This window comes from Furipterus horrens, unplaced genomic scaffold (assembly GCF_987537825.1).
Source record: "Furipterus horrens unplaced genomic scaffold, mFurHor1.1.pri manual_scaffold_12, whole genome shotgun sequence".
NCBI lineage: Eukaryota > Metazoa > Chordata > Mammalia > Chiroptera > Furipteridae > Furipterus > Furipterus horrens.
Genome location: NW_028327182.1, coordinates 85421975 through 85446442, shown reverse-complemented (window position 1 = coordinate 85446442; position 24468 = coordinate 85421975).

Below are 24468 nucleotides of genomic sequence, written 5' to 3'. Positions count from 1 at the left end.
TTTTCCAATGGATGTTTTTTAGTAAAATAAATCTTTTCCCACAAAAATAACATATTTCTCTCTGAACCATTCTGAAAATTATGTCCAGAATTTAGCAGCTATGATTTTTAACCATTTATGTACTAGAAATACGGAAGAAAATAGAATCAATAAATACTAAAACCAAATTATTTCATGTTCCTTCTGCTTAATGTCCATTTACCAGTTCTTTGTTGTTTATTAAACACTGTATCACAAATGTCACAGAATAGGGTAGTATCTCCCTCACAGCCTGGCCCCAACCTACCTCTCTGGGCTCAAGGAAAATCTTCATATTTCTCCAGTTTATTCAGCCCTAAACTTTACTCCTCTAGTTTATCAAATTATGGCCTTTATGTAGAAATTCAGGTAACTTATTTCCTTAGAGCTTTTGGCCATTATCTCATTTATTTTGTCCCCATTGACTATCACAGTTCTCAGCACTTAGAGTTCAATGCATATACTTGATTTCATGAGTTTGCATGTATTACTATTACTCTCAAAATGTGCTGCATGATGCTTATGTAATTACTTCATTCATTTCAACTTTGACCCTCAGCTACAGAAAGCTGGTCTAAGCATTGGCTATTTAACTATTTTTACTATAGCAACTATTCTTACACTAATGAAGACTTTGAAAAATATTGCTGTGTTTTTAGCCACATTTCTCTTCCTTTCAAAGTCACTCCATGTTTTTGAGTAATTTTAACTAGCTTAGCATGATAATATCTTGGTGCATTTATTTACTCAACCAAGTTTCCTTGAACATTTATTCTGTGCCAGGCACTGTGCTAGGAAGACAATGGTGGGCAAAACAAATACAATACCTACCCTCATGTAACCCACGGTTTAGTGGGATAACAGACATTAATCAAATAATCACATATGTCATGCATAAAATGTGTAATTCCAAACTGAGACAAGTGTCTCAAAGGAAAGTTACAGAATGTCATGAGAGCTCACATGTCCTCTGTCTCTCCTAGAGGGGATGCAGGTGTAGGAGTCACTTTGTGTCCTCAGTTTGGCCCAGAACCACATGTATGGATGAAGGGAGGTGTTTGATAAGTTTTTGTTGAAGGAACATGTGCATCTATTTCTGACATATAAGTATGTGACACTTTCTCTATTGCACAGTATTGAATAAAATACAGTAGTCCCTCTCTATATCACGGTTCACTTATCGCGCGTGGCCTCACTGTATCGCAGGATTTTTAAAAATAATATATTTAATTATTTATCTCAGATTTTTTGCTATATCGCAGGATTTGGCAGTACTGTATATGTATGTTGTTAAAGTTACATAAGTTTAAGAGTGTAGAATATGTTTAAGAACATAAGTAGTGTTTATAAAAGTGTGGAAAAGGTTAATAAGGGAGTGGGAAAGGTTAATAAGGGACTGGGAACAGTTTATAAGTGTGTGGAAAGGGTTTATAAAGCCTTAAAAAAAGAAAATATATATATATATACTAAAATAAATGTAATGTTCCTACTTCATGGATTTTCACCTATCGCGGGGGGGTCTAGGATGTAATACCCGCAATAAGTGAGGAAATACTGTACACAGCAGGAATTCCCTCAAATGCTGATCTCAACACACCACCACTTGATGCTGTTTGCTTTTGTTTCTGTGACTGCCAACCATAGGTCACCTATGTTCAAACACATTCTGTTTTCTTTGCCAGCATGACAACATGTAACTTCTTGTCATCCTAGTAGCCTTAGCAAGAGCATTCTTTACTTTATGGCAAAAGTTCTCAGACACACTCATACTTTGTTGTACTTACCAGCCCAAGTCCATTATCCTCTTCCTTATAGTTCATAACATTTGCTGAAGATACAAAAGAACATTGTTTCTTTTGTCACACAGGAAACTGTGTCACCCTCCACCATCCTCTATGTCATTTTCCTACTCTCTCTCCATCTATACCTGTTTGGGTATCACTTCTGCATCCTTTTGTCTTGATTTCTGTCTTGTTGCTCTTTCATCATCTTCTACGCATGATCCTGTAATTTTTGCAGTCAGCTTTTTGCTGGAACAGGAAGTGACACATGTGTCCTGGTTTATTTTATCTCTCTTTTTTTGTGGTGTTATTACATAATTCTTTCTCAAGAAGCACTCTCAGATAAGAATCTCAGGTCTGATTCCCCCCCCCCCCGTGATGTGTTATTTGTTTACTTTTGGCTTGGAATGAGCAGGGAATGGGAAATATGGAATATTTGTCATGACAGGGAAAGAAAGACTAAAAAATAAATTCCAATAACAAAGAATGTGTCATATAAAAAAAAAAACAACAACATCATGGATATAGAAAAATACAGAGCCATTATTTAGAAGACAATTTAATGACCTGGAAAACCATATGCTATGTGAAAAAGCTTTTTGATCATTATTCTATAAATATTGCATATTTATATATATATAATGGGGAAATACTGGACAACTATAGCAAAATATTAGTGTTGGTTTTCTCTGGGTGATGGAATTTTCATTTTTATATTCTTCTATATATTTGTTTTATTTTTTTAGAGAGAAGGGAAGGTAAGGAGAAAGAGAGGGAGGGAAACATTGATGTGTGAGGGAAACATCCATCAGTTGGCTCTTCCATGCTCCCAACGCAACCCAAGCATGTGCCCTGACTGGGAATCAAACCTATGACCTTTCAGTTTGTAGGCTGATGCTCAACCCTCTAAGCCATACCAGCCAGGGTTCTTCTATATATTTTTAAGAGAAAGAGACTTTGTGTAGTTTTGGGGCAAAGCTTGTCCCTGTTTGTAGCCACAACTCCATCCTCATGGACTTTATTGATATTGTATGCCTGCTCTTACCAGTCAACTGTGCGAGAAGCAATATCAGCTTGTGGAAAGCCCTCTTGTTGCTTTTTATTTTTTTAAGTAGAATTTTCAGTTCTTAAGAGCAGAAGTGGAAGTAAGTCTAGCTGTTTTAAGTATAAAAGCCACAATTACCAGAGAATTTATTTACCAAAATAACTCTTCACTGCTACATCAATGACACAGCCATATGTGCCCCATCTTGTACTGTAGCTAAATTACTTGCATGTACATCATGTTTGTTAGGCAAAGTCCAATGTCTGCTCCTTGGCTAAGTGCCTTGGTTGCATCTACCTACCAGTAATGGTAACCTTGAGTTTATGTGAAAGTCAGTTCTAAGAATAACAGAGAAGTGGAGTCACTGTGTGTGAGTGCATGAGTACACACATGTACACTGGTCTCTCATGTTCATGTGCACGTATGTGTATAGTTGCTAGAGGTTTGACATTCTGGGGAAAATGGAGGGTGAATTTTGAAGTGGTTGTTATTATTTTTCTCTGATGATACTTTTAGAACTTCTGGGGCACGCCTTTTGAAAAAAATTAGAATGAATTAGTACTTAAGATTAGATACTACCACATGTTACCAGAAGTTAACTTGCTGTAAAATAGTTTCAGAAAACTGTGCAGTAAGAAAATTTTGTTAGAAAACTATGTATTTGCAATTGTCAGAGTATAATTCTTATCTTCTGGGAACAAGCAAGAAAATGCTAGTCTACGATAGTCCTACTCTCAGAGTTCTAATAATTCCGGTGTTTTGACCCTGATCTCTAACAAGATCTCTGGCATGACCTGACATGTGAAGGTCATGAGTTGGATGATCACTGGGGTACCTCACAGTTCTTAAAAGAAAAAGCATTTTTGCTTGGATCTAGAAAGTTGTAAAACAAAGGAGAGATTTGGTGCCTTCTTTATCTTACTCATTAGTGATCTAAAGATTGAATAGGAGGACTTCTGGCCAAGATGGAGGCTTAGACAGACGCGCTAGGTCTCCCTCTACAACTAGAGAGGAATACAACTACTTCAAAACAAAGGATAACTAGAAATTCCAGAAAATAAAACTACACGGAAGCCCAACATATGAAGTTATAAACCAGCGGCACCCTTTGGGCAGGTAAGGGGAGCGAAAGGGGGCGGTGCTGTTTGCGGTCGCACCTGGGACAGCGGCGGGGAGAACAACCCCGGCTGCAGTCGAACCCCCGGCAGCTCGCGACCCCAACGCTGGGGAAAGCAGCCACCACATCGCCTTGAACAGTGAGGCCCAGGGGGGCGGGAGGACGGATCCCGGTCTCCTAGCGGAATAACTGTGTGAATCCATCTTGGACCCCTGCCCCCAAAGAAAGCGCCACAGGGCTGCGAAATAGGTCGCGGACAGGCACCGGTCGCTGGATTGTGATGACAAAGCACCACGGCACAGCAAGAAAGGTTGCCGAACGGCGCCGGTCGCTGGGTCATTACGAGTACACAGGCACTGCCCCCTACAGCCGGCCCAAGAAAACAAAACGCATCTGTCAAAATGAGGCAGACAACTATAGAAATCCCGGTGGCACAGCTCACCAGGCAACAGATGGAGAACCTGACAGATGAACAGATAAGAAACCTGTCAGATGCTCAGTTCTGGGCCATTGTTATCAGGTGGCTTACAGAATTCACAAAAGATCTGGAAAAAGATGAGAAAGAAGCGAAAAACACTCATAACGAAAGGAACAAAACCACATACGAGACAGATGGTGAGGAAAAAAAATCCAGAGTTCATTTCAACAAACTGGAATATGGAGAAGGAACAAGCAGTCAACCAATGCAGGGAGAGGAAATGGGAAGCAACGATGAGAGGATCAGAAATCTCTGGGACAGCTATAAAAGGCCCAACATAAGAATCATTGGTTTGCCAGAGAGCGAGGAAGATGAACTAGAACTTGAAAAATTGAGTGAAAATATAATAAAGGAGAACTTCCCAAACTTGGGGAAGGAAATAGACTTACAGGTCCAGGAAGCACAGAGAGTTCCAAAAAAACTGGACCCAGGGAGAACCACTCCAAGACACATTATAATCAAAATGTCAAAAATTAAAGATAAAGAGAGAATCTTAAAAGCAGCAAGAGAGAAGAAAAGAATTATGTACAAAGGGGTCCCAATTAGACTATCAGCTGACTTCTCAAGGGAGACCCTGCAGGCAAGAAGGGACTGGCAAGAAATATTCAAAGTAATGAAAATCCAAAACATACAACCACGAATACTCTATCCAGCGAAATTGTCATTCAGAATAGAAGGACAGAGAAAGTGTTTCCAGGACAAAATAAAACTGAAAGAGTTCATTAGATCCAAACCACTGTTATATGAGATGTTAAAGAGACTGGTTTAGAAAAAGGAGGATCAAGACAATGAAATCTAAAATGAAAACTGCATCACAAGAAACAACAGAAGCTAGGGAATTGAAACAAAGGCAAACTAAACAGGCAACGAGGGTGGAAAAAGAACTATAGGTACGGGGAACATATTGGGGGGAGGTCAACAGGGAGGGGGAATGGGGAGAGGGAGGGAGATGATATAGGAATTAAGGATCATGGTAGGAGGGAATGGAATAGACAGAGAGAGGTTGAGAAGAACTGTATGCACAACTAATGGACATGATCTAAAAGGGGGGGACAACTGGAGGGAGGGGGGCCACCGGGTGGAGGGGAGCAGAGGGAAGGGAAATTGGCACAAATGTAATATTATAATCAATAAAACACATTAAAAAAAAAAAAAAGATTGAATAGGAGGGTCCTATTTTCCAAGCTGGATTTCAAAGTATTGTATGTAGAGTTAACAGTTGGTAGTAGCTTCTGTTTAATTCCTGTGAAGAATTTAGAAAGAACTGATGAAATGTTAGAGAGAGGAGGCTCATTCTGAGAGGCTCCAGAGGGCAGACTTGGACCAGCGAAAGCAAGTTACAGGGAAGAGTATTTAGACTCATCAAAAGGAAAAGATTTCTACAGTTGAAACTGCCTGAAAGCGGACCTCCTTCAAAACACACAGTGCTCTTCTTTGGTTTCTTGGTTTTGATGTCTCTGGACACAGGGAACGAAGAGGCCCCTTACTTACCCTGATGTTTACAGAGCAGGTCACGCCTCAGAGATACCTCACAGTTGTCGAGGGCTGGGTCCTTTGATGCCGCGTTGACAAAGGATGTTGAGAAACTGCAGAACACAAAGTCTTTTCAGGTGCCGGACAAAGAATGAGGCTGCTGTTTCCACAACACAGCCTTTGAAATTCTTGTTTCTCTTTCCTCCTCCAAATTGTTTCATCTTCTGTTATTACAGGGACAAAACTGGTCATGTTTGGATAGAGTAGTCAAGCCCAGATATAAACTAATGTGGGAAAGATCCATTTCATCCAATTATTCAAGGAGTTCGGCTGAGACCAGGGCAGGAGCTACGTCTTAAGAGACTATGAAGAACTGGGCACAGGTAATCAGAGACAATGGCATCCTTGGTTTGGCGTGAGACTGTCTCATACCCACTGGTTTGGAATGTGTACTTCCTTTTGCCCATTTAACACGAAAGAAGAAAAGGAAATAAATATGCAAATAAAGATCATCAGTAGGGAGGTAACTAAAAGCATAAAAAAATCTAACTGAGCTATCAAAACCACCACAAAAGGCCAGATAACGGTATTTTGGTTTTGGAGAGTTCTGTTTTTCTTTTTGGCTGAAACAAAATAAACAGCCATTGTCCAACAAGAATAACAAAACAGAATAAAATATCTTCCTAAGGGAAGGATTGCAGATGAAATGTCCAGAGGTTGAAGCCACTGCCCAGAGGCAGAGAGGTAGGCAAGTCCTTGGCTGGTCCGTACATGTTCTATTATTACAGGAGAAAACTCGTCCATCATTTTAGCCAGTGGCTTTTTCATTCTCCGAGGCAAAAGGTTTTTTACACTTACTATTCTGGCCACATATAGGCAAGCGTATGTAATGTAGGTAGCCTTTCCTCATGAGCTCAGTTTTACCTGATGGGAAATGAAATCAGTATAAAATGAAGAGAACAGTTTAAGAGAATGTCAGGCACAGTTTTCCTATATTCAAACTGAATACATGTTCAAAGAATTGTCTTTCCGCAAGAGTTAATTTGACTTAAGAGATGTTCGTGCAAAAGAGAAAGCCACCTTACATGAAAATAAAAATGAACATTTTTTTAAAAAATTCAGCTAATACCTAAATTCATAAACTATACTACATGTGCAAATCAAGTATGTTTTAACTCCAACTTTAAAGAAAGTCTGAATTGTTTGGAGTTCTAGAGTTGTGTATCTCTAATTATTTGGAATGATTCCTACATGTATTGACTTAGCATTCAGGTGCATGTTAGCGATAGAAGGAGGAAAACAAGGATTTGAAAAGATATTTTAGTTCTTTACTATTTACTGAAAGAGAGAAAAATCTAGGAGAAAAAAACAAACTGTTTGCTGCTCAGTAGATTAATTTTCAATGTTGCTGGCCAATTATTCTAACATCAGTAAAGTGCAGAGTTTCCTCCGGGAGGTCTTGTGTTTTTGAGCAACTAGCATAAAAGAATCACACCACGTTAATAGGCAATTATGTGTGCATACAAATTTAAGAGATATAAGGAATTTATGAGAGAGAGAGTACATATGAAAGAAATAAATGTTTGGTGTAAAAATATCTGAAAATTCAAAACTGTGCAAAAAAGAAAACACACCATACTTATACCACTTAAAGACACCATCATTAACATTTTGGTGCATTTCCTTGCTCTCTATGTCAACCTACTGAATATGTTTAAAATCAAAATTGGGATGACATGATATTATATTCATTTTTGCTTTACATTGTATTTTCATGCAATATATCATGCTGTTAAGTAATCTCCAAAAACACTAATTTTTTAAACATCATCATCACATTTTATTGAAAAAAAAATTTACCATGTGCCCAGGGTTAGACACACTACAACAGTGCATTAACTCATGTAATTCTCAGACAAGTCTGAACAGTATTATTATTATGGTTGTTATTACCCTTTTTTAAAAAAAAAAGAAAAGAAAAAACTGAACTTTAGATAGATTAAGTAATCTGCCCAAAGCCAATAAATGATGAAGTTATGACTTAAAATGATTTAGTTCTGCCTCAAATGCCAGTATTTTTAATGACCAGGAGATCATTACTTGTCAGAAGATCAAGTACGTTCCTTCTGAAGCCTCACTGAATAAATCACCGTGACAGCTGAATGAATTGCCTCTTCCTTTGGCCAGCAAATGCCTCTCTCTGTTCAAGGGCTCTGGTGTTTTCTCAGCTCTGACTTTTCAAAGGGCAATACTGTGCATTTTCCTCTGTGCCTGGGACATCCAGAGACCATTATAACTGCTTCTTTTCCACTGTAATGTTATATGAATTACAAACTAAAGCCATATAAGGTGTTGCTCTGTGTTGTGGCACTGACCATAACTATACTGTGCTGTTTCTCCCAGCTCGTGGAAGTCCTGAGGCCTGACCCTCCGCATCGTCCATCATTTATCACATTTTCAGGGTCCAGCACATCATCTTACAAAGTAGTTATTTAACACCTGTTTGCAATATGCGTGATGATAGTGATTATGTATCAGTAGTTGAATACTAACTTCTTAAATGCCATACAATAGTTCTCTTAAATGGATAAGCTTTTGTAGATAATCTTGTCTCTGTGGCAGAAATAACGTTAAGTGATTGACAAACCAGGTCCATTTACCTCCTTGGCCCAGTGGGAGACCAAACAGCATATGGGAGGCATTCAAAAAAATGTTCATGCAATGGCTAACATGCTACTGATGATAATGGAGAAGTTGCAATTTTTTTTTTTTAGACTCAGTTCTCATCATAGTTTCATAATTCTTCAAATATTGAATAATTTTCACAGATGGGAAATTTAAATTTAAATTTGACCTAAATTCCTTTTGTTGCAATTTCAAGTCTTCCATCATTCTTAGTTACCCTACAGTTAGAGCACTTTTAAGCAGGAAGAAGTTTGGTTCTCATAAGCTATTTCTGTCCAATCGATGTATTTACAGAAGAGACGGCTATGATTCAACTGCTCTAAATCAACACTGCTGCATTTTTTTCAGGAAAGACAGGGTACTTAGTCTTCTATCATACATTCCTCTTCCCTGTGGTTTCTATAATTGGTCACAAATGCATGCTTGTATGGAGATTGGAAAATAGGAATACAATAATTCGGGGAGAAAGTAAGAGGTGGCAATTGTTGATGCCGACTCTATTACTGAAGGCTCAGTACTTAGTCCTATAAATAGAAGAGCAAATAGTAAATATTTATTTTCCAATTATAAAATCAAGAAATATGTTATCATGTGAGTAAGTAAAATGATAAAAATTGCATGACTGTTTAGTCCTGTGGTGTGATTTTTTGATCATCATGCCTGGAAATTCAGCCTGGAATCCTTTTCTTCACTTATTCATTGCAACATTTTGTGACCTTCACACACCTTTTAACAAATCCCTTTTATCTTAAGCTAGTTTGAGTGAATTTTATTGTTGGCAATTAAAAACCTTAACCGAAATAGGACCTAATGTGTTTTCACCCAAATCTGTCTCAACATTTAGGAAATATTTCCCTACTTATTTGAAATGCCCCATCATAATAATTCTCCATATTTACAATGTAAGTGTCAAATTCTGCACTTTTCTGTCCCATTGATTTATTTATCTATTCTATACCCAGTATTGCACAGTTATAATTGCTATAGTTTTATGTAATATTTTAGTATAAGTGGGGATATCCCTTTTCATTGATCTACTTTTTCAAAATTTCTTTGGTTATTTATGCACATTTTCTTTTTCAGATGAACTTCAGAATTAACTGGTTGAATTGCATCAGATAAACCATTAGTATTATTATTTAATCAGCATTAAAATTATATATTAATTTGATAAAATGCTTTAAATGATGATTTCTAAAATTTTTTGTTTACGAGATATGTCTAACAATACTTACCATGCCAGAAATTAAAATATAAAATTTAGCAATATTTATTAAGTCATTAAAAATTACTATAAGATGCATTATCTTTTAACATATATGACATATTTATTATGAAAAAAACTGTACTTTCCAAATAATAGTGAGAAGAGTAGCATTATTTTACATTTTTGCAAATCTCTTTAATGTTTGGTTTAATATAATAAAAGAGAGTTGGAGTGCTATATCTGCTTCTGAAATCTGCTATCTGCTGCTTTAATGGAAGTATAGGAAGAAGAAATTAGCCTCACACGAATATGTAGATGAAAAAGAAAGAGTGTTTTAATAGCCTTTTCAGATAAGTGCGGTATTTTCCTTTACTGCTACATTACAGCCTGATGAGTGTTAGATTCACACAGGTTCATAAAAATGTGGAATCTGAAATCTTATCAATGAAATTTTTGTTCACTGATTCATTAAAATCTATTGATCTTTCTTGTACAGTTTTTTTTTAATATATTTATTTATTTTTAGAGAGAAAAGAATGAAAGGAAAAATAGAGGGAGAGAAATGTCAATGTGTGGTTACCTCTCGCGCACTTCCAACTGGGGACCTGGCCTGCATCCAAGACATGTGCCTGACTGGGGATCGAACCGGCAACCCTTAGGTTCACAGGCCAGTGCTCAATCCACTGAGCCACACCAGCCAGGGCTATCATGTGCTTTTAATAGATCTTTTACTGATGCATTTTGTAACATGGTGCATTGGTCATTTGGCAAATACTGGTTCACTGAGTTATGATGATATTCCAAATAATAACACAAGTTATTATTCAAAATTTAAAAATTTATTCATTAATATCTCTACTGATCTTGTCAGAAAATTTATTAAGTATTGGAAAGCTGACAAACTTATTATGGTGCATATGCGTTCTTCAAAACTTTAGGGTTTTGGGTTTTTTTTTAGATTTTATTTATTTATTTATTTTTAGAGAGAGAGGAAGGGAAGGAAGAGAAACATAGATCGGTTGCCTCTCTCACAACCCCAACTGGGGACCTGGCCCTCAACCCAGGCATGCTCCCTGGCCAGGAATTGAACCAACAACCTTTCAGTTCACAAGCCAGTGCTCAGTCCACTGAGCCACACCAGCCAGGACATAGTTTCTAAATAAAGGTTAAATTTTACCCTTAGCAATAAACACTGTCAGTTTTCTTTAAAGTAACAGCACCCTTTATTCCACTTTTAAGAAAATGTTCACCAACTACCAAAGTCTGAATAACCATAGTTTCTTATCATTTGTTCTTCCAAGTAAAAATGGAGTTCCATGGAAAAAGTAGATGGATTATTAAAGGGAAAAAAAATCCACTAAGATCTAGACAGTTGGAAGAGAAAGATGATTCAGCAAGAGACAGAGGAAGGCAGCAGTGAGAAGGCCAGTGTGGTTGCTTTCTGAACAAAGACAGCAGGAACACAGCTGCAGCTGAACAAAGTTGAGTTTATTGCTCATTGTAACAAGGGTGACACACACCATGGGGAAATATGGGTGTCTCAATACGGGGGTGTTAGAATGACCATTAGAAGATTTGGACTTGTGTTAGTTGACCTGGGGGCGAGGGAAGCAGGAGGTTGGTCTGGATTGGATGCTGTCAGGAAGAGAGGCTAATTCTGCGCTTGGATTCTGAATAAATCCATAGAGAATAAGGAAAGACTAGCATGAGGGTAATGCTGTAATTGATAAAGTAGCCATTCCATGGATTAGCCCGGATAGGGGGATGTTTGGCATTTTGTAGGTTTAGGCGATGTTCACATGTAGGACTATGTTAAGACAGCATTATGAAGCAGCTTTGGTTTTTTATTTTGATACCTGGGGGTCACCGAGCGGCTTTGTGTGAGGTTAGTGTTCTGTGAAATTGTTTATGTTGAAGAAGAGAACAGCAGGGCCCAGCTGTGGTCGCAGGGCCAGCTCCTGGCCACATCCGGGCCTGACCCGGAGCATCAGGTTGGCTTCTGATGTCGGGGCCTTCTTTTTCCTTTCTCAGAGTAAACCAAGAGAGTGTGGTGCCATCAAAGCCAAGTGATCAAAATGATTTAAGTGGGGAAGAGTGATCAATACTTTAAAACATTGCCAAGAGGCCTGATTAGATGGAATCGAGAAGTTCCCACTGGATTTGTCAAGACTGAGTTATTTGGAGACCTTGACAACAGTGTGGAAAGCTGATTGGATTAAAGCTTTTTAAAAAGCTGAGTTCTAGTTTCAGCTTTTTTTTTTTTTTTTTTTTTTTTAGCTAGTTTTTTGACCTTGGAAAACTCAATCTGCATTTCTGAATCTTAGCTTTCTGTATGTAGACAATGGGGCTGACCTCGGTAGTTCCAAAATCTCCAGGGAAGACAGTGTGATATAGAGTCTATACTGTAGAACAGTGTTTCTCAAACTTGAGCACGAATAAGCATCACTTAAAGGGCTTGTTAAAAATGCAGGTTGCTGAGCCCCACCCAAGCTTTAATTCAGTGGGTCTGAGAATTTGCATTTCTAACAGGTTCTCATGCGAGGCTGCTGCTGTTGCTGGTGCAGGAGCTACATCAGTGAGCCCCTGGTATTGGCACGAGAGGAAACGGACTCTATCATACAGACTTGGTATCAGGTCCTGGCTCCACTCCCTAGCTGTGCTATCTTGGGGAAGTAGCTAAAATTCTTGGTGTCTCAACTGCCCCAACTGTATGAAGTTCAAAATTGCTGCTTCTTCACTTCTCTGGCCTCGGCAGCCTTTGTGCCCAGTCATGCTCTCTTTGAAGCAAGACTTAACATTTATCCACAAAGCAAATCCAATGTCGATTTTATAAAAATAAGGCTTTTGGGGGGTGGGTGAGAAGGGGAATGGAAATGGAGGAAATGGTTTACAGTATAAACATTTAGCAAGTAAATTGTTATTTTAAAAAATCCTATAAACATTTATTTTCCCTCCTGATATCTCTTCTTAGTGACTTTCCCTTCATCTTTGGGTGGTCACTCAAACAGCTTGTTCTTTCCCTTCTTTTCTCTTACCTTTCTTATCCTTTCTATTGGGCTGGCCACCAGTTTTTTTTTTCCATAAAATAAAAGACACATTTTTAATTTTCGCCAATAACTTTATTGATTTGGATATTTTGAGTATGTCGGCTATCTTCAATGTGGTGTTATGTTGATTGTTCTCAATTAATGTCTCGATTTGATCACTATCAACTTGAACTGGTCTCCTCAACCATGGAGCATCGTCCAGTGAGAAATCTGCAGCACATAACTTCAAAAACCACGGTTGACACATTCTATCAGTCACAACACCTTCTCCATACACTGCACAAATCTTTTTGCATTTCAATTGGGTTTTTACCTTTCTTGAAATAATAAAGCCTCATATGATGAAAATGTTGCATATTTTCTTCCAACTTCAATATTAAAATGGCTACACAAAAATTTACAAATTTTAATGTTTTTTTTTAATGCACATTGATATGACAGCTGTCATAATACAATCTAACAAAATAGTTTGGAATGAAGTTAAAGACAACTAAGCACTACAGGAGCTATTGTATGGAAAAAAAAAAAAGGACCTTTTTGGCCAACCCAATATTTTTGTCTTAAGCAGAGGAGTTTTGTTCTAACATCTCCAGTATATACCACAGTTCCACCCCATCTCAAGATCAACAAACACCCTCAGACTATCAGAATTTATGATCTCTAAGTAACATTGAAGGGGTTTGAAGGACAAAGTCATTTTGCTTGCACCATAGAACAAGTTAGTAAGACTGTCTACCTTTGTGAGTGTTCGGAGGATTAAATGAGGTATGAGATGTGATGTGCCTCGCTTAAAGCCTGACGAATAGTATGTGATAAATAAAAATCAGTTCTTATGCTTCCCAAATTCCAGATCTCTTTTTGTGATTTATGGTTTTATCTTTTTTGTTTTAAGCATAATCACGGAAAATATCTAATCCGCAATGAGAGAGCGGTCTTACATACCCTGCTGGTTCTTGTCTTCTCAACATAGTTGATAAGGACTCACAAGTGGGTTCTGATTACTTATGTTGGTTGCCTTGAAAGCTAAGCATAAGGGAACATACTGATGGATCGGCGTCCAGTAAAGACGATCCAAAAGGCTATTTTGGTATATATTCATTTCTACCTCACTGTGCTTATCAGTCAGGTCCTACCCCATAGCAAAAGATTAAAAAGCCTGAACTTAATGTTCTAGCTTAAATTTAATGTTCCAAGAGACTTCCAACCTGACAGCAGTAAAATACTTAAGTCTATTAGTCTTACGGTTCCAGGAATTTCAAAGAGATGCCCTTGTCAGATGATTTCCAGCAAGGACATGTTAAAATGCATTTACCTCATCTGTCTGTGAAGTCCCTGAAGTGGAAACAGTTCATTGGAGGGATTCAGTGTAGGGTCAGATCCTTTTCTTTAAATCCTCATCACCCAGCTCTTAGCTAATGACATTTGAAGCACTTACTTGCCAACAGAGATGGAAGATGGCTATTGATTCAAGATATTGACAGTACTTGGCAGGACCCAGTACATGTAACCCAGACACTGGGATAGATTTTTATTTTTTATTTATTTATTTTTAATATTTTAAATTTTATTTTATTTTTTAAAAATGTATTGGAGTAACATTGGTTAATAAAATTATATAGGTTTCAGGTGTACAGTTCTATTACACATCATCTATCTGTATATTGTATTGTGTGTTCACCACCCCGGGTCAAGTCTCCTTCCATCACTATTTATCCCCCTTTACCTCCTCCTACCTCTCCCCACTCCACTTTCTTTCTGATTATCACCATACTGTTGTCTGTGTCTATGAGGTTTGCTTTTTTCTTTTTTGCTTAATCCCTTGATCTTGTTCATTCAACCCCCAAGCCTTCCCCTCTGACCGCTGTGAGTCCGTTTCCCAGAGTCTCCTTGGGAGTGGAGGACTCTGCCTAATTCATTTTTCTAGTCCCTAGAACCCACAGCATAGTGTCTTACACAGGGTAGAAAGAACTCAACAAATAGTTGAGCATAAGGAAGAAACTAAATACTTATGAGGTCCAAAACTTGGAGTCCAGTGAAGTTGTTTCAATTTTGGACTAAGACATTTGCATTTAGGTCTTAGCATCTCAGGAAGCTAGCTGAAGCTCTCTGTGTAAAAATGCTCAGACTACCCCGCTCCCAAAATCTTCTCACAGAAAAACAGAGTATTCTCAGAGACTGCTTCACTAAATTCTAAACATGGTTCTAGGTTCAGGGTTATATACCCCAGTTTCTAAATATCACCTTCCAAATTTAATATGCTCCACAGGTTTTGGACCAAAGGACATGTTCTTGGTAAGGACCCTCTCAGCCCAGTCAGCATGGTCCTTGGCCCACCAACCAAACTCCACATGCATAAACAGGCCTAGCAGGATACGGCCATGCGCAAGCCGTAGAATCAGGATAGGCAAGGGACATCAAACCACTAGGATTTTACATTGCCATCCACTTTCATCAAGAGGCGGAATTAAGTGGGGCATTACTTTAGCTACATAAATCAATAGTTGTATGGCTCATAAATCCTCCTGAGTTTGGATGTTTTCCTTCACTTCCTCCCTCCCTCCCTTACTCCCTCCCTTCCTTCCTTCCTTCCCCTGTAGACAGTATTCCTGTGCTGTGCCAGGAACTATATACATACATTCAGCTGGATCATAACCTTCTTGTTATTTTGATACAATTTTTTTCATTAGCAAATGACATAATATTCCTGGTTGATTTCTCTGACCAAGATTTCTATTAAGTTAATAGAAGAGATTAAATCAGGGAAATGGAAAAGATTTGTAATCTCTTTAATATAATTATTCATATCTAAACCTAATTACTGTGACAAGCCTGGGGCCTGAGTCATTTTGATCCTCTGATAGCGAAGTTTTGTACTAGGTATGACCCACCTCTGGGCAAAGAGGAAGTATCAGTAGTACCATCAGGTTTGACTTCAGCCAAAGAGACACAGTGAAAGCAGATTCACAGCCTACAGGTGCGCATCAGTGGGAAGAACTGAAGAGATAAGGGAAGGTGTCTGGGGGAGTCTTTCTTTCCTTTCCCCGTACTCTCCGTAAATGGACAGGCTGGTATATATTGGTGAGGAGAGTCCCCAGCTGACAAATGAAAAATTTCACGCAGATGACCAACCCATCTGGGCTAGAAGAAACATTTCAGAAAGGATGACCTTGTGTTGGAGGGGGGCAGGGGGGTGAGGTTTGAAGGAAGTAGGACAGGCAGCGCCTCTGCAGAGGGGCCCAGGTAGGAGAGCCTCCCCAGAGGATGTCCTTCTGTCCAAAAATGGTCTTTGATTTTTTTCATCTTTCCATCAATCACAAATCAGTTTGCACAAGGACATTTTAAATGCAGGTAGCTATGGGAGTCTATACTCATTCATGCACCAGTGGGGCTTTAATCATTTTAATTTCTCCATATAATGAGGCATTAGAGTTATGGCATTTTGTCAGGTTATGAAATTAACCACCAGAAGCACTGTGAAATAGAAGCTGGTAAAGGGGAATGGAAATAGGTGGGGAGACTCTAACGTCTATTTTGGAAGTCTGATTTTTTTTTTTCTTCTACCATGTGCAGGTATCATTTCAATAAAAACAAAAGAACTAGTTTAAAATGTGTTTAAAAGGTCATGCCTGTCCATAAGAGTTTAAGTAAATTGCAATACATTTATACCATGCAATATGTTACAGCCATTGGAAAGGGTGATGGAAAGAGACTTGAATGATCTGGTGAAAAAAAGATTCCAGAGGTGAGGCTGATGAAAACAATAAAATGCCAGTATCGTATGGAGAATAGGATCTCCCTGATGTAGAAAACAACAACAAAAAACACAGGTATATATGCAATATGCCCTTCCTTCCAGGTTTGCCAGAATGGTATTGGCTTGTGCCTTTTTTCTCAAGTGTTATCATTAATAGTGCCCCCTTCCACTTCCCCAAGTGGCCCAATTTGCTTGATACATGCTGTGGTGACCTGTCCCTGTCTATGTACGTCTATGTTTGTATCAATGTAGAGAGCAGCCTGTGAGTGACCGCTCCAAACTGTGCATTACAAGAAGGCAGAAGGAAAGGACTTTCCATCTTTACTGTCTGTACTTCTGAATCAAACTTTACAGGGAGCATGCATTATTTTGGTTTGGTTTGGTTTTGAAATATTTTTTAGAGAGAGCTTCAGAAATAATTCAGGAATACATTCTCATAAAAATTTTTTTTTAAATAGATATAAAACAAAGCTCCCCTTGATCATCTCTTCTACCTCAGTTTCTCTTCCAGAAATGGATTCTACAATCTCATAAACAAAGATTGAGTTATGAAAGTAAAGGGGATCCCTTTGTATTTTAAGCTTTCTATCAGAGAACTATGTCTGTACATACAGCTGCTTTCTTTTTAACCACTGCATACTATTCCATAATGCTATGAGCTGAACGTTTTTCCCTCCAAAATTCTTATGTTGAAGTTCTAACCCTCAGAATGGGACTTACTTGGAGATAGATCCTTTAAAAAGGTAACTCAGATTAAATGAGGTCATTACAGCAGGTCTTAAGTCAATATGACTGGTGTCCTTAAAAGGAAAGATTAGGACACAGACAGACACAGGAGAAGGACATATGGAGAAGAGCCATCTACAAGGCAAGGAGAGAGGCCTCAGGAGAATTTAACCCTGCCGACACCTTGATCTTGGACTTCCAGCCTCCAGAACTGTGAGAAAATACTTTCGTTGTTTAAGCTGCCCAGTATGTGGTGTGTAGTTATGGCAGCCCTAGCAAACTCATACACATAGTAACAACATACATTATTTATCTAACCTTTGCCTTGTGGATGGACATTTAGATGGTTTCTCTTTTTTTTTCCTATTATAAATAATGCTGCAATGAAACTTGTATACCGTTGTCTGTGTTCAGATGTAAGGATTTCTCTCTGTGCAAATGCGTGAGATTTTCTCTTTAATTCATATCAAGAATGGAATGACTGGATTAAAAAAATATGCATCTGTAAAATCTTTTTAAAGGACCAACAAAACATGTTTGTAGTACTTTTATTCATCTATATGAATGTTGCTTATATAGTCTGAAAAATCCTTTCATTTCCAGAATTCTAAGGATTATAAACTGCAGGGGCTGGAGTGCCTCCTGCAAAGCACCACACAGTTCTTGTCTTTATTCTGCCCTGATTCACATTTTTATCTATGATTTGGATAGGTACATTTTTAGCAATGATGCAGCTGAACAGATTTGGGAGACACACAGGGCTAAGTGACAGATGGTTGCCCAAAATCTGGAAACAAAAGCAATGCATTAGCCAATACTTGGACTAAATAAAGATTGTCGTGGGGACTTAGAATATAGATTGTAATACGGTCTTCAGACAAAGCCCTATTGTCCTATTGGATCAATTTCTGAGCTGCTCACGTTCCACGGCTCCCAGGAGGTGCTGAGCAAGAACACGTAGCGCAGGCCATGTGGGCGCCACCGCTCCCCGCCCTACAGTGTCCGCGCTCCGGAATCACTACCTCACTTTTCTACACGGCCTCCCCTGGAACCCAGATTTTCTTCTACAAATGACCTCAACTAGGTGCTGTTCTAAAATCCTTTCTTATTTTTTTCTAAGGCGGATATTCGAGGGTCCTGGCCTCTGATCTACTTCCTGCTGTGAAGAGATTTTGCAGATGTCATTCAAGTCCGAAATCAGTTGACCCTCAGATGGGCACATTATCTTGGTGGGACTGGCCAAATCACGTGAGCCCCCTGGTCGGAGAGGGAAAATAGAGACGCCCTCCAGCTGGCCTAGAAGAGAGCAAACCGCCATTCTGTGAACTCTTTGGGGTTGGGGAGGGCTATGTGGGAGGAGCTTGAAGGCGACCTGCAGGAGCTGAGAGCGGAGGACATCAGATGTGCAAGAGCAAAGAACTGAGTTCTGCCCGCAATAAGAATGAGGGTGGGGGTTGATTTCCCCCAGAGCCTCCAGATGAGGACTCAGCACGCGTCCTTGATTTTAACCTGAACAGAGAACCCAATCATGCCTCGGAATTGTGAGCTAATTAATAGGTTTCGTCTTAAGTTGCTAAGCTTGTGCTTATGGTAAATTTCTACACAGCAATAGAAAACTAATACACATAATTCTATTTTGGAAATACTGAGCTAAACAAAGTTAATACGTTTCTTTATTTTAGGAATTCTCAATATATTTTATGGTCATTAGAGTTCTTCTGAGGTCCCAAGAAGGAGGTATACTATGATTTGTTTCCTAAGTCAACCCTGAGCACAGACATTGGTAAGGAACTTTGTTCTACAAATACCAGTTTGGGAAGCTTCCCATATAACCCTTCCACTTCCTTACTTTAAAACTGTGAGGGCTGAGACTTTTGGCCAAGATGGAGGCTTAGACGGACACGCTAGGTCTCCCTCTACAACTAGAGAGGAATACAACTACTTCAAAACAAAGGATAACTAGAAATTCCAGAAAATAAAACTACACGGAAGTCCAACATATGAAGTTATAAACCAGCGGTGCCATTTGGGCAGGTAAGAGTTAAAGAGGGCAGTGCTGTTTGCGGTCGCACCTGGACAACGGTGGGCAGCAAGGAATCCCGGATCCGTCAAGCCCCTGCCGGTGCGCGACTCCGACTCCGGCGCTGGGGAGAGCGGCCGCCGCATCGCCTTGAACAGTGAGGCCCAGGGGGGCGGGAGGACGGATCCCGGTCTCCTAGCTGAATAACTGTGTGAATCCATCTTGGACCCCCGCCCCCAAAGAAAGCACCACAGGGCTGCGAAATAGGTCTCGGACAGGCAGGCGCCGGCCGGTCGCCGATTTGTGACACGTACACAGGCACTGCCCCCGACAGCCGACAGCCGGCCCAAGAAAACAAAACGCATCTGTCAAAATGAGGCAGACAACTATAGAGATTCCGGTGACACAACTCACCAGACAGCAGATAGAGAACCTGACAGATGAACAGATAAGAAACCTGTCAGAGGCTCAGTTCTGGGCCATTGTTAACAGATGGCTTACAGAATTCACAAAAGAGCAGGAAAAAGATATGAAAGAAGCGAAAAACTTTCATAACGAAAGGAACAAAACCGCATATGAGACAGAAGGAAAGGAAATAAAATCCAGAGTTCATTTCAACAAACTGGAATATGGAGAAGGAACAAGCAGTCAACCAATGCAGCGAGAGGAAATGGGAAGCAACAATGAAAGGATCAGAAACCTCTGGGACAGCTATAAAAGGCCCAACATAAGAATCATTGGTTTGCCAGAGAATGAGGAAGATGAACTAGAACTTGAAAAATTGAGTGAAAATATAATAAAGGAGAACTTCCCAGACTTAGGGAAGGGAATAGACCTGCAGGTCCAGGAAGCAAGGAGAGTTCCCAAGAGACTGGACCCAGGGAGAACCACTCCAAGACACATTATAATCAAAATGTCAAAAATTAAAGATAAAGAGAGAATCTTAAAAGCAGCAAGAGAGAAGAAAAGACTTATGTACAAAGGGGTCCCAATTAGACTATCAGCTGACTTCTCAAGGGAAACCCTACAGGCAAGAAGAGACTGGCAAGAAATATTCAAAGTAATGAAAATCCAAAACCTACAACCACGAATACTCTACCCAGAGAAATTGTCATTCAGAATAGAAGGACAGAGAAAGTGTTTCCAGGACAAAATAAAACTGAAAGAGTTCATTAGATCCAAACCACTGTTATATGAGATGTTAAAGGGACTGGTTTAAAAAAAAAAAAACAGAAGCTAGGGAGATGAAACAAAGGCAAACTAAATAGGCAACGAGAGCGGAAAAGGAGCTGTGGGTACGGGAAGCATATTGGGGGGAGGTCAACAGGGAAGGGGAATGGGGAAAGGGAGGGAGATGATATAGGAATTGGGGATCAAGGTAGGAGGGAATGGAATAGACGGAGAGAGGTTAGGAGGAACTGTATGCACAACTAATGGACATAATCTAAAAGGGGGGGACAACTGGAGGGAGGGGGGGCCACCAGGTGGAGGGGAGCAGAGGGAAGGGAAATTGGCACAAATGTAATATTTTAATCAATAAAACACATTAAATCTGAAAAAAAAAAAACTGTGAGGGCTGGTGATCATTTGCTTGATAATGCTCAGATATCCAATTTGGATTTGGGGGACTGCGCACTTGACCCTAGCCTATATTCCCAGCATTGTCCCCTGTCATCTTCCCACATCAGATTTGGCTCTCTCTTGTTGACCAAGCCATGTTAGTTCACACTTCTTTGACCTTGCATGTGTATTGTTTTTTAGACACACTCAAATGTCTCTTTTGTGACAAATCCCTCTTCCTCCTAGCAGATATGTTTACTCTGCTCTTCACAATCCCATTGTACTTTGTATATAGGGCCTTAGGTCCCATGTCATATTGCATGGTAGTCATAGTTTGCCTTCTCCTATCTGGTAGTGAGCTAATTGAGGAAAGAGACTCTATTTTATTCATCTTGGTAAGCTTCTAAGACAGACGTGGACCTCGGGCTTAATTTCCTGAGGTCTCTAGATGTATTTCTATTTGCTTTATAAAAATTGGGCAGCATTAGCCTGTAGAGACTAATCTTTTTTTCTTAGAGTAAATTTTTTTTTATGGTGACCTATTAAGAGAAGCAGGGAAAGTAGAGAAAAGAAACAAGAAATGTGAGGTAATCACAGAGAATAAGAGTAAAAGATGGAGCAATAAAATAAAGAATGGAGCAGTGTGTGAAGGGACTTCTCTGAAACTGAAAACCTAACCACTCCTGACCCTTACAGAACACCTCCTACGTGAACATTATTCTCTTTTTCATGCCCCCACCCTGCTGCCAATGTTCCCTCAGTCTTTTCCTTCACAGGGGCCACTCCTAACTTCCACTGTATTCTGAACTGAACCCATCATCACTGCTTGCTCCACACCCAGCCACCCAGTTATAACTGTTTCACGTGCTCTAAGTAAATGTCAGTGCTCTCTTCAATATCTTCAGTGGATTTCAATACAGTGTTAAAGCAAAGCCAAACAAACAGAAAAGGCACCCTGTTAGAAAAGCCCTCCATCTGCTCTATTTTTTCTACTTTGTGGGATTATTCTAAACACTTCTATTTAATGCAGAAGCTGACAGTGCTTCACAAGTATCTTTCCCCTCTCGTCTTTCATCTCTTGCTTCTTCCTTCAGATGAATCCAAAGGGGATTAACAAATAGTCACCAACTCTACTAAATACTGCAGCTTGCCTCGCAGTTATGTTGGGCTGAGGGTTTGTCTATTAAAATCTGGGAAGAAGTGAAACAAGTTACTATAAGTCCCTGAGCATAGAAGATCTCACACGTTCCTTTTGCCCTCCCTTCTCCTGCCAAGGTGACCTTGAAAGTCCTATGCACCAGATGCTGTCATTTCAAAGTGGAGGGCAGACAACGGACTCACCTCACTTCACGTGAAGCTGCGATTATATGAAAGCCGTTGACATTCTAGGGTTGCCGCGTTGATATGGCAGAGCTGAGCCGCTGCCTAGTTTAGCCCATCAAACATTTAAAACTTGAAAAAGGTCCATAAAAAACTCACTGCCTACAAACATGTAACTGAAATTTTACTTGAAAGAAGTCATTCAAGAATCTCTGTAATTTATTTTCAAGTGAAGCCATGTTGTTAAAATGTAAATGCTAAACAAATGCCATAGACACTCCAGATTATAATTAAAGTAATCGGAAGGAAATACACTTCCCACACACAGACATAATTTTATCCAAGAAGTAGGTTGTAGCCCCTCCCGTATTCTTTCAGAGCTCTTAATTATAGAGATTACTAGCTCAAGAAACAGGAGGTTAAACATCTGCTTCCTAAAACGAAGCCAAAATCTCGAGACAAATAGGCTGAATCATACACGAAGCAAAGAATGAGAGGCATATGCACCAGCAGCTCATACTTCTTCTAATAAATAGCTTTGTATCAAGGGCTTCATGGAGAGCAGCAGTTAGGTGGCAAGGGCTTCTTTAAGAGATGCCTTCATAGTGCTTCTGTAGCTACTCGCATCTCATAATTCTTCCCTCTCCTCATATATAGAACGCGGGTGAGGGGCATGGGTGGGGGTGGGTTTCAGTTGTGTCTCCCTTGGCCCCCCTCTGTCTGATCTGATGCTTGAAATGACAGCATTTATCAGTTAGGTAATAAAATCAATAAAAGTTAAAGGTCTTCCTATTTTGGAAAGCCATTACTGAAGTGCATAAATCCCCATTTATGAGTTGCATGTCACCCATTTGGACAGTTTGCTGAAACAGAAGACCAAACAGGAATGGAATGAACAAGAGATGGAGGACAGAGAGGGATAAGGGAGCTAAAGATAATGAAGTCAAATCCTCTCACAGCCCTGCTCTGGAGCTGGGATGAGATAGTGATGTGCTATCTGCCCCACAAGGGGTCCACTGAGCTGCTTCATCAATGTCGGTCACACTCGCCTTTTGACATACCAAGGGCTCAGGCTCTCTTCATGGAATCCCAGAAATATTGCCAGGAGCAGTGATCTCCCTTTCCAGAGTTTCTCCATCTATGCAGAAGGATACACATTGGCCAAATAGAGCTTTAACTTTAGCTCTAATAGTATTTCATTTTATTTTTCTTCCTCTACATTTCAGTATAACATATAAAGAGGATCGTTAATTTTTTTCACCCAAAAATATCACCAGGATTTAATTATTTTAATAAATTCATCTTTCTTTATGAAACAACACAGTGGGTTGATAAAAGGTTTTTTAAAACCATATATTTTATAATTGCCCTTAATAAGAAATTTTTGTATATTAAAACATTATTTTATTACTATTTATTAGTACTAAAAACCAGACTCAAACCTTTTTCTTATTGTAAGTGACTATTAGAAAGCTACTCTAGAGAATGTTAAAAGGGGTTGCTAATTCATAAATAAAGAGATGTGAGCTAATATCTGTGTCTAGCCTTCGAGTGGCCACCACCAGCTTCATGAGGATGATATGAGGGGAACCCCCTGAAAACAGAACTTATTTATAAAAAATTGTGTAATTAGTCTTACATGTTTAAACTTCAGTCACCTTCAAAGTACTCTCCATTTGATGCAATACACCTATAGAGACTTTTTTTCCACAGCTCAAAAGTTTTTGAACTCATCAATTTTTATGCCTTTTAGTGTATCTGCCTTTTTTTGTTTGTTTCATCTCTTGCACATCAGCAAAATGTTTCCCTTCGAGGACTTTTTTTCACCCAGGGAAACAAAAAAAGTTTCTCAGGGTGAGATTGAGTGACTAGGAAGGGTGGAGCATGGGGGTCATGCTGTTTTTTTTGGTCAAAAATTGCTGAACACTCAGTGTGGTGTGGGCAGGTGCACTCATAAATCACCCACCATGAATGGGCAAACGTGTTGAAAGAGTCATCAAAAAAAAAAAAAAATTCCCTGAAGCCAAACACAGCCTCTCACAACAACGCTAGCTGGTAGATTGATACAGAAGGATTCCTGTAACACTCACCTAGGTCAGGGGAAGCCTGAACTACAAGGGGCCTGCCCTCCTGAAGATAATTCCGCACTTTTTGAGGCCCCCTCATATATTCACATAGATAAAGCAAGGCAAAGGAGTATTTTATTTCCATCCCACTGTAGCACTCTAGAGAGAAAA